The sequence below is a fragment of the Podarcis bocagei genome (assembly GCF_964188305.1).
Source record: "Podarcis bocagei genome assembly, chromosome: 4".
Classification (NCBI taxonomy): Eukaryota; Metazoa; Chordata; class Lepidosauria; order Squamata; family Lacertidae; genus Podarcis; species Podarcis bocagei.
In genome coordinates, this window is record NC_138128.1 from 36,223,747 (window position 1) to 36,234,066 (window position 10,320).

General features: G+C 43.6%; 1 pseudogene across 1 annotated transcript; it reads right to left on the reverse strand.

Moving 5' to 3' along the window:
* Positions 1–5,763: 5,763 nt before the first annotated feature.
* LOC308585481 (ATP synthase subunit e, mitochondrial pseudogene) lies at positions 5,764–6,068 on the reverse strand (annotated as a pseudogene). The gene has a single exon. The product of its transcript is annotated as an ATP synthase subunit e, mitochondrial pseudogene (transcript).
* Positions 6,069–10,320: the final 4,252 nt, after the last annotated feature.

Consider the following 10,320-nt stretch of genomic DNA (forward strand, 5'->3'; position numbering starts at 1 on the left):
CAAACTCTTTTCCTCCCTTTGGGATGGGAAACCTTTCCTCATCTGAGGGCCAAATTCCCAAATTCCCTTCTAGTCCCCCTTCTGGGGGCCAGAACCCACTGGTAGACAGCACCAGAAGCAAAAGGGGGCAGAGCAGTATGCATATTTGTGTTATTTTTATTTATTTATTAAATGTATATATCGCCCTTCGTCACAAGATCTCAGGGCAGTTCACAGAATATATACATTTTACCTTTGTACAGTTGACTAGTTTATGCACACATTTACACACACACACCTTATTTTCCATCCAGCCAAGAAAGAGGCATTTTAGCTTTGGGAGCAGCTGTTCTCTTCAAATAGCAAAGCATGTCTGTCTTCAAAACAAAAAACACAGACTTGGTGCTGTGACTGGCAGCTATGATGGGGCTGGAGCTATGTGTGGCAGCAGCGGCAGCTTCTTCTCACCAGAGGTGAACACACCTGTCCTTGCCAATGTCACCACTCAGTCCCATTTGTACTAGAGCAAGAGGTACACTGGGAGTTCGTTGCACATGATTCCAGAACAAGCAGAAGGGAGCTAAAATTCACAAGTTTCATGCGTCATGTGTGTTGTCTTTTAGGGATGGGTGTGAGTCTACCACTGGCTTCTTAGTTCTCTCTCTCTCTCTCAACAAAGAAATATTCCATTCTGCTAGGGGTACATGAAAGTGGTGTCTGCAATAGTCCAGGAAGACAGAAGAACTGATGTCTGCATCAACACATCATGATGCAGCATAATGTCATCGCAGGTATGGGAAACACAAAAAGGTCTGAAATATCTGCCATGAAAATTGGCAGTGGAGTTGGCAAGTTCAGATGCCAGAGTCCCAGGTGTTTTGCTTGGTGATCTCTCTCTCTCTCTCTCTTTCGGGGCTGCAGGCTGTCTGTTGGCATTGCCATTCAAGTGACAAAATGACAGCTGAGGAAAATAATTGTTCAGGGACTGGGTCGTGCGTAAACATTGATTTCACTAAGCACTGACGTGTACAGTATGTTCAAGGAAGCATCATTTCAACCTCACTGGAGCAGACTAGCAAAAACAATAATACAGTGGTACCTCAAGTTACAGGTGCTTTAGGTTACAGACGCTTCAGGTTACAGACTCCACTAACCCAGAAATAGTACCTCAGGTTAAGAACTTTGTTTCAGGATGAGAACAGACATCATGCAGTGGCAGCACAGCGGCAATGGGAGGCCCCATTAGCTAAAGTGGTACCTCAGGTTAAGAACAGTTTCAGGTTAAGAACGGACCTCCAGAACGAATGAAGTTCTTAACCCAAGGTACCACTGTATATCCAAAGGCAGACTGTGTGAAAAGGCAGCAATGCAGGAGGGGGCTATTGAGGGCTCCTAGCCATGATGGCTCAGCTCTGCCTCCACACTTGAATACCAGTTGTTGACAACAACAGCAGTGGCAAGTTGAGAACATGAGGCTCAGCTAAGTGGGCCATTGGCCTTAGTCACCAGGCCCTTATGTTCTTATGTTAACCCTCTCTTGAAAAATAGAATTTCCCCCCCTTGAACACTTTCCCGTCTCCACTCCCTGTGTTCCACCAATGCTGCTCTAGATGAAGCCCCCAACCCTCCAGAGAAGATTTTGGGGACACACAGAAGGCTGCAGGTGAGAATGAGAGGAAGGGGAAGTCCCATCACCAAATGGAAGTCCATTCCACAAGAGGACTGACACCATTGGATACTACTCTGTTTATATCCTGTTTAAATGCTAGCATAAGCTAGTGGTTATTTCATACGTTACCCTGCCTTTTTTGTGTATACCTCAGAATTTTTCATTGTACACCTAAAAATTTAAGGTGAGTTTGCAAACGTGTGAATTTTGCTGGTGAGTTGTGATTGGCTGCTGCTTCAAGTTGGGTTTACACTCAGTAGCAAAGCCTTAGTAGGCATAACGTGTGAATGTCAGCCTGAAATCTTGCAACTGAAAACAGAAGACTCAGAATAAAGTTCAAAATTAAGTGACCTGTTTTTACATATATATCATATTTTTATCTGTTTTGACCATTTATATGCTGCTTAATTACAATAATCTTTCAGTGGGGTTATTATCAATCTTTGTGACAGTCCTTGGTGGCCAGCTGGGTTTTCTAATTAGATCTTAATTCAGATACAATTATACAAAATTATCAAAGCCAAGAACATGTGGGAAGTTGGAAAGGGCATATGCTTACATATACTAATGTCACCAAGAATCACATACAGTATCAAAAAACGCTGAGTTTTGTATCCTGGCATGTGGTTTCATCACAACTTTAGAATTAATTTGTAATATGAAAATAAAACACTATTGATACACACATGTGATGACTTTGCACATTTGTTCTGCATATTCTTATAATAAAACCCAGCAGACCATTAAAATGAGCCACCATGACCCAGAAAACTATGGCAGAAATCTGTAACTCTCCCTAGGTAGAAATGTGAGTGCTTGTGAAACATTTGATTGTAAATGGTTTTGGGAGAAGAAAAAAATTGATTGAGTCAGCTGGTCCTGTTCTGAGGGCTCCAAATCAAGAGTGGGAAACACAGCAACCATGAGTTTCTGATTGAAACTGACCTAGTTTACATAAGTAGCACATTTCTGTTAGAATTACAAAGAATCATGTGAGCAGTCTTGGTGCCTCTCCATTGGTGTCTAATTAGGAAACATAAGAATGTGCACTGCTCTGGTTTCGCCAGAAGCGGATTAGTCATGCTGGCCACTTGATCCAGAAAAACTGTCTCCGGAAAATGTTGGCTCCCTCGGCCAGTAAAGTGAGATGAGCGCCGCAAGCCCAGAGTCATTCATGACTGGACTCAGCTGTCACGGGTCATTTACCTTTTAAGAACATGAGAAGAGCACTGGCGGATCAGCCCAATGGCTCATCTATTCCAGCATCCTATGGTCACAGTGGCCAACCAGTTGCCCAAGGGAAGCCCGTAAGAAGAGTCACAACAACACTATCTCCAATTGTGGTTCCAAGATCTGGCATTCAGAGGCATTCTTATATAAACATTCACTTTCATAAAACATCCACTTTTGGGAAGTGCATCCCAACATGTCCTAAAATATCTTGCTTTTCTTAGTTTCGAGGTGTTTCTTCTTAGCAGAGGTGCCACCAAGATTGAGGGGGCACAGGGCATGTCACACAGGCATCACTTGCATCTCTCAACACTGCACAGGCCAGTGTCACCTTGCGCCAGGCCGCACCAGCCCCCACAGCATCTCCTGATGCAGGCCGGTGCAGCCTTCCGCTAGGTCAAACCGGTCTTCGCAGCATCTACCGACATCCATGAAGAGGATGGGGCCCTCTTCAAACAAATATTGAGGGGGTTGAAGACACCTCAGCCCCCTAGAGTTGGTATGCCTAGACAAGGGACTGAAAGACCCTCACCTTCTTGTTAAAGAGATCTGTGAATTGAATTTTTTATTTAATGGCAACTGCAGATTGGATTGGAACTAGGGTTGCCGGGTCAGGAGCGTTTGAGGCCCTGGGATTTGAAGGCACAAACCTAGGAGCCACTTCTGATGATGTCATCGGAGCAGGCCCTGGGAATGTCATTAAGCATTATCCATTTTAAGCATTAACCAGACTCACTGAGAGTATGTCATTCACATAAAGGGTGTGTTCCTTGTTAGGGTATTTCCGTTCCACGTTAAAAAGGGAGTAGGTTGTTGTGTCACAGCCTGCGTATTTCCTGCTCACAGGAAGTTACTGTTTTGTCTATAGCTTTCGTTCTCTCTCTGTGCCTGAACACGCAGACAGGCAGTCATGTTTTTTTCTTTGTTCTGACCAACGCTGAATAAAGTTGTAAATAATGCTCTCCTGAGTGCATCTTTCGCTGTGTGAACTCTGCTGAAAGGGCGTGCACTAGCTTTGGAATGTGGCATGCTGTTTCTGAGGCTTGTGTCGCTAATTGACTGATACTGCGTTTCTACGGGAGATCGATGGATCGTCCGGAGACGGCGTGGGGGCATGATGGCCTTTGTCTCCCTGGCAGTATCCCAACATTCCTATGCTCTATGTGAACTGCTTTTGTGAAGAGCTGATGTTAATGATGCACTTGCAAATTGGTACAAGTTGGGACGCAGGTGGCACTGTGGTCTAAACCACTGAGCCTAGGGCTTGCCGATCAGAAGGTCGGCAGTTCGAATCCCCATGATGGGGTGAGCTCCTGTTACTCGGTCCCAGCTCCTGCCAACCTAGCAATTCGAAAGCACGTCAATGTGCAAGTAGATAAATAGGTACCACTCAGGCGGGAAGGTAAACAGCGTTTCCGTGCACTGCTCTGGTTTGCCAGAAGCGGCTTAGTCATGCTGGCCACATGACCCGGAAGCTGTACACCAGCTCCCTTGGTCAGCGCCGCAACCCCAGAGTCGTCCACGACTGGACCTAAGGGTCAGGGGTCCCTTTACCTTTACCTTTAAAGGTGCTGTCACCTATCTGGAGATTCAAGCCCTCTCCCTGCCACCTGGTGGGAGGGCAAAATGAGAAACAGAAAATATTTGCTCATCCCTAGCTGAGGACAGACTGGGGGCAATAGGGGGAGCGGTGAATTGAACCCCCTTCCTTAATGCCCTGGTCTCAGTTAGGGTTTCCAGACCCCTAGGGCTGACCTGTGGAAGATAACTGAATGGCAACCAAGGGCATCGCTAACATGCTCATTCCCACAAGCCCACATGTCGTAATGGGGAACAATGTGAAAGCTTAGATGTCCCATAAATAAAATAAATAAAAAATAAAAACCCTTAATTGTACTGCTTGGACAGGGCATTTCAGTGTACACACATTGAAGTCAGTTGTTTATGATTGCACATCAAGCAACAATAAAAGGGGTTAGGGCAATGATCCCAGAGTCCCCAAAGGCAAATCAAGCAGCTACCATCACCAGACTGAGTTCATGAATCTCTGAAAAATGATATGATCTGGGCTGATTATTTCAAATCTGAAGCAATATGTCAACAAATCAGGGATTACAGAAAGGCTTGCACTTCTTAAGCTACACAGTTAATTAGATCCACAGAGACTCTGTTTCTCTATGGAAAGAAAACAAAAAAAGGGAAGGTTATCAGTTGTTGCTTTTAAAATTTCTGGGTAACCTGAACGTTTGTTAGTGAGTAAAACAAGGCTCTAGTTACTAATTTGCTTAGTTTGACATGGAAGAAATCATTGTGCAAGCTGTTACTGCATGAGCAATTAAACAACGAAAGAAACTTAATGTAGCTTTCTTTTCTTCATAGGGCAGGCTTCTTCATTTTTGCCCCTTAAACAATTTTCACCTTGCCACTCATAGTGTCCAGCCATATTTGTGAAATAAATAAACAAAATACTCCATGTGCCGCTCACAAACTGGGTGTGATGTAACAGTCAAGTTCGCTGTTCCCCTCCAGCAGTTAGAGGGGAAGGATGACAAAGGGCACAAGGGAGCCTCTGGACACAAGGCCAAATCCATGTGGATTTTTCCAATAATGTGGCTGCTCATTTCTGATGGGAAACACCATCAGATAAATCCAATTCTCCTTTTGGAAACATTTTGGATAGGAACACTAAGAGAGGGGGAAGAAATACAGCCTCATTTCTCTTTCGATTCGGGATTCAGAAATTATTCTGTTTTGAAGTCAGGGTTTTTGTCAGGCCAGTTATTTTTTCCCCTCCCCCCAGCAACTGTCTATTGAGGTAAATAAGTTTGTGTTTGACACTACTTCAAAATTTCATACATTGGCTATTAAAAGGTAAAAACGATCAAGCAGGTTTATTTCAGCATTGAATCTTTGTTAGCTTCTGCCAGTGCTCTTGCAATTCGTTCCATTTCCTCACACTTCTTTTTCTCCTCTGCTGCTATTCTACTTTCCTCCTCAGCATTAGGCTTCAAATGGCCATATCTTTTCTTTCCATGGACTATCCCCATGAGCACTGAATGCCTGCCAAACTTGTTCAGAGGGGAAACATCCACCGGCGGAATCATCTTGCCTCCTCGTCTGACCACTAAGAAGGCAGTGACCACGAGGCCAGTTATGATAATAGAAAACAGAGCTGGCTGAAGACCTAACTGAGCTGTCCAATACAGCTTTCAGATTTCCTATCTTTGCTTTAATGGATTTGGCTGAAAAAAGTTTCAAGTAGCCTTGCTTAATTGAGACATTTGATGAAACCCACACCACTAAGTGTTCCACTAAACCAAAAGAGATATAATATATTATTGAACATAAAATGGAATTTAGTGAACTGCATTTATTTTTACCTGGAACGGGCCTAATGTTGCTTGGATGTAAGCCCTAGAGATGCATCCAGTTATTTCCATGTTTGTGTGTCTGAAAGCTGTGTGGCAAGAAATTTCTTCAAATGCAGGAATCAGTAATCACAGTACATTGTGGGACATCAACTCTCACCATCCCTGGCCATTGGCCATGATGGCCAGAGCCAATTGAAGTTCTCCAATGACATTCAAATGAATTTTCCATATTGAGAGTAGTTTTGAATGTTACTGAAGAACCACCACTGGCAGAACACACATTTGTGATGTGTGATAGAAACACAAGTCTAAAACTTCAGGTGGGGGTGGGGAATGGCTGAATGGGGAGTTGCCCAACTTAAGAGGAATTAAACATATCTTCTATCTGTCACTTCTCCCCTGCAGATCACCCTCTCCAAATGCTACTTTGTTGTTGTTGTTTAGTCATGTCCGACTCTTCATGACCCCATAGACCAGAGCACGCCAGGCACTCCTGTCTTCCACTGCCTCCTGCAGTTTGGTCAAATTCATGTTCGTAGCTTAGAGAACGCTGTCCAACCATCTCGTCCTCTGTTGCCCCCTTCTCCTGGTGCCCTCCATCTTTCCCAACATCAGGGTCTTTTCCAGGGAGTCTTCTCTTCTCATGAGGTGGCCAAAGTATTGGAGCCTCAGCTTCAGGATCTGTCCTTCCAGTGAGCACTCAGGGCTGATTTCCATCAGAATGGATAGGTTTGATCTTCTTGCAGTCCATGGTACTCTCAAGAGTCTCCTCCAGCACCATAATTCAAAAGCATCAATTCTTCGGCGATCAGCCTTCTTTATGGTCCGGCTCTCACTTCCAGATAGTAGATAAATGATAGGCAGGTCTTGGTAATGGAAGCTGGCTAGTAAGAAACTTACTCTAAAATCACACTTTCTTTCATTGTTCATCCCCCAGTTGCCAAAGAATGAATGTTCCTTCCTTTGTAATGCTGCAGCTTTCATAAATTTCATAAATTTGTACACACATAGGTCTGATTCATATATCAAATTAATGGGCTGATAAGATGTGGTTTATAGACCCAGCAATGAACCATGCACCCTTTCCCCTGACTTTGGCACCGAGATCACAGATATTTGAATTGGGAAACTATGGTTTAATCTCTGCCTACTTGCCAGCCTGCCATTAGGTAGAGTGATACAGCTACCTCAGGCAGGTTTTTTATGTCATGAAAAGGTAGCAAATTGTTAGCTATTTAATTGATTACTGCATCTTTACTGCCAGGGAGGAGGAGCTCTTGTGGGATTTCCTACTTTCCTTTTCGTGTCCTTGTTAGTTGGTTGGATTGAACCATAGTTTCCTACTTCAAAAGTAATAGGGAACTGTGGTGCACCGTGATCTTAGCATTGGAGCTGAGTGTGGGATGGAGTGCATGTGGGGGAACATATAGGAACAGGGCTCCTTTACCATAAGAAACATGGGTTTATTGTTTCCTGGTCATTGACCGTATTAAAGATATTTGAATTTGAATGGGTTTATTGGTCTGAGATTGTTATGTTTAAACATACTCTGCAGCAGTCTACAAGAGCCTAGTAGCAATTCAGTATACCTGCCTTTCTCCTCTTGCATGCATGGCTGAATGATGGCATTTTTTATCTGCCCTTGGAGAACACAATCACAAACCTAAATATTGATGAAACCTAAGATTTGTTTCCAATTCCTGTCTCCGTAACTGGTCTATTGAATTTCCACTTCACAAGTGGAATTGCTAGACAGAACATTATTTATGTTCTATTTTACTGTTAGCCATGAATAGTCATAGCTTGAAAAGATCACATTATCAAAAGATAAAGAGGATCTTGAAAGACATCAGAACCCAGCTTTTGCATGCTTTCAGACAATTACAGTATTTGACCAGCACAAATGGAAGAGGACAGACTTTTCTAGAGCTGTAGAGAGATGTAATTTCACAAATACATGGTAGTTTTTGTGCCATTTAAACAATGGTGTAGTCCATACTTGTAGAATAATAGGTTTTTATGCTCCTGAGCAGCACAGTATTTTCTAATTTGAAAGGGATTGCCACGGTCTTTACATAATTGTAGGAGGGAGTTTGCTGTTATTTAAGCCAGCTGGAAAAAGCAGAATATGTGATAAACACTCCCAGGTTTGATAACAAGCTTCATTTAAATTTGAGGGCAGAAGATCGAGGTAGAAAGAGAAAGCTCTAGGAATTCACAGCTGTTGTGTAAAATCCTAAAAGGTCATTTGCCAATCACAGCTCTAACTTCACTCACTGGTTAAAACCCTGTGAGGTAAAGGCTGGGACTACCAGCCAGTCTAGCTCTGAAAACAGAAATTACAGCTTGGGGGGACCTTACCTTTTGACATTTCTCTCTTGAACCAGAGCATCCATAAACTTTCTTTAAAAAAACAAAAACAAAGCTAAAAGTCCTGGGTCCCTGGTGGTCTTTGCCTCCCAAATCAGACCCCTTCTGACCACCTGATCGGAGCCCAATCTGCACCACTAGCCTTAGGCCCAGCTACAGAGGAATATGCAGGCCAGGATTATAGAGGAGGCAAATCTGGACTGAGTTTCCTTTACGTTTCCCAAGGCAGGGTCCTGGCTCACTGGCTGGCAGTGCCGGGGGTTGTAATCAATTAAGTTTGAGTACACCCACTGAAATTACCGGTAATTAACATGAGTAAGTTAGTCCATTCTGAGGAAAACATAGTTGACTACCACCCATTTATTCCAGGATTTCCTGGTTTCTGTTTGGGGATTACCACTTTTATTAATAGAGAATGAAGCATGAACAACCCTACAAATTATATGTATGATTCTATGAAGGTGCCTTGCAGTTAGCTACTCATCTGTTTGTAGCAGAAGCTTAAGCCAACCTCTTTCACAACCCAGGGGCTAGTACTTCAAGCCTACCTCAAGGCTTCCTTCCTTTCTGACAAGTATATTAAAATTGTGTGAGTGTTTTAGGTGCTCTTCTACGATTGCAGAAGTGCATGCATATTTACAGGAAGATGTTAGAATTCCTGCTCCATGATTGCAGTCATGGGATTTTTGTCTATCACATGACGGTATATGTTTTGACTCCACAGAGTGGGATGTGATGGAGACAGGATGTTTGTGTTACTGTGTTCTGTGAAGTGGGACTATTGTCCTTTGTTCTTTTTCTCTTTGCTGTCTGATGCTAGAGAGGGAGCCATGTTGCAGTGCTCCGTGTGTGTTTATATGTAAATAAAGTAGATTAGCCAAAATGCTGAGTTGCTGAGGTCTGTTACGCAGCTGTGCAAACTCTGCGGATCCCTAAGTGTGCCGGTGTCAGTTGGCATCGGTTGCTGTGATGTTCGGGCAGAAGAAAGCTTTTGAAGCTCCCAAATGATTGACTAGGAGGGAGAGAACATGCCAATCGGTCCTACTCGAGTGTAGGCTGAACTCCTGACAGAAGTATGAAATGAGTCACAGGGCATCAAAGGACAAAGGTGATTTAAAATAAGAGTACGGCATGCTTGTTGGTTAGATCCATCCAAACGTGACCCTCAAGTAACTTCAGCACCAATACTGAAAATCTCTGCAACTAATGTAAGCGCTATAGGATGTGTTTAAAGGGTTCAAACTGATCTGCTTTGGAAAGAATTTATTCAGGGAACTGGCTGAATGCAAAAAATGGATCAAGATCGGGGTCCTAAGCATCTGCTGCAGGGGTGGGGGGTTTCTTCCAGCCTGAGGGTCACATTGCTTTCTTGGCAAACTTTTAGGGGCCACATGCCAGTTGTGGTCAGGGCCAGAGGCAAAAGTGGGTGGAGTAACTCATTTTTACCCTTGTATATTAGGCTAGTTTCTGCACATACTTATATTCCCCTCTGTTCTTCATACAGGGAAGAAAGAGGCGTTCCAGCCAGGCAAAAGCTCTCAAGGAGGATGCAAAGGAAGTCAAGTAATGGGGTGGGTGAGGAGGGTGTGTGGCAGGAAGAGAGGCTTGGTGGGCCGCATTTGGGCCTCAGTTCCTAGTCTATTGCCATCTGTGTGACTAAAACTGAATGATTAAATGAGTTGGCATGAAGTACAGAAACAA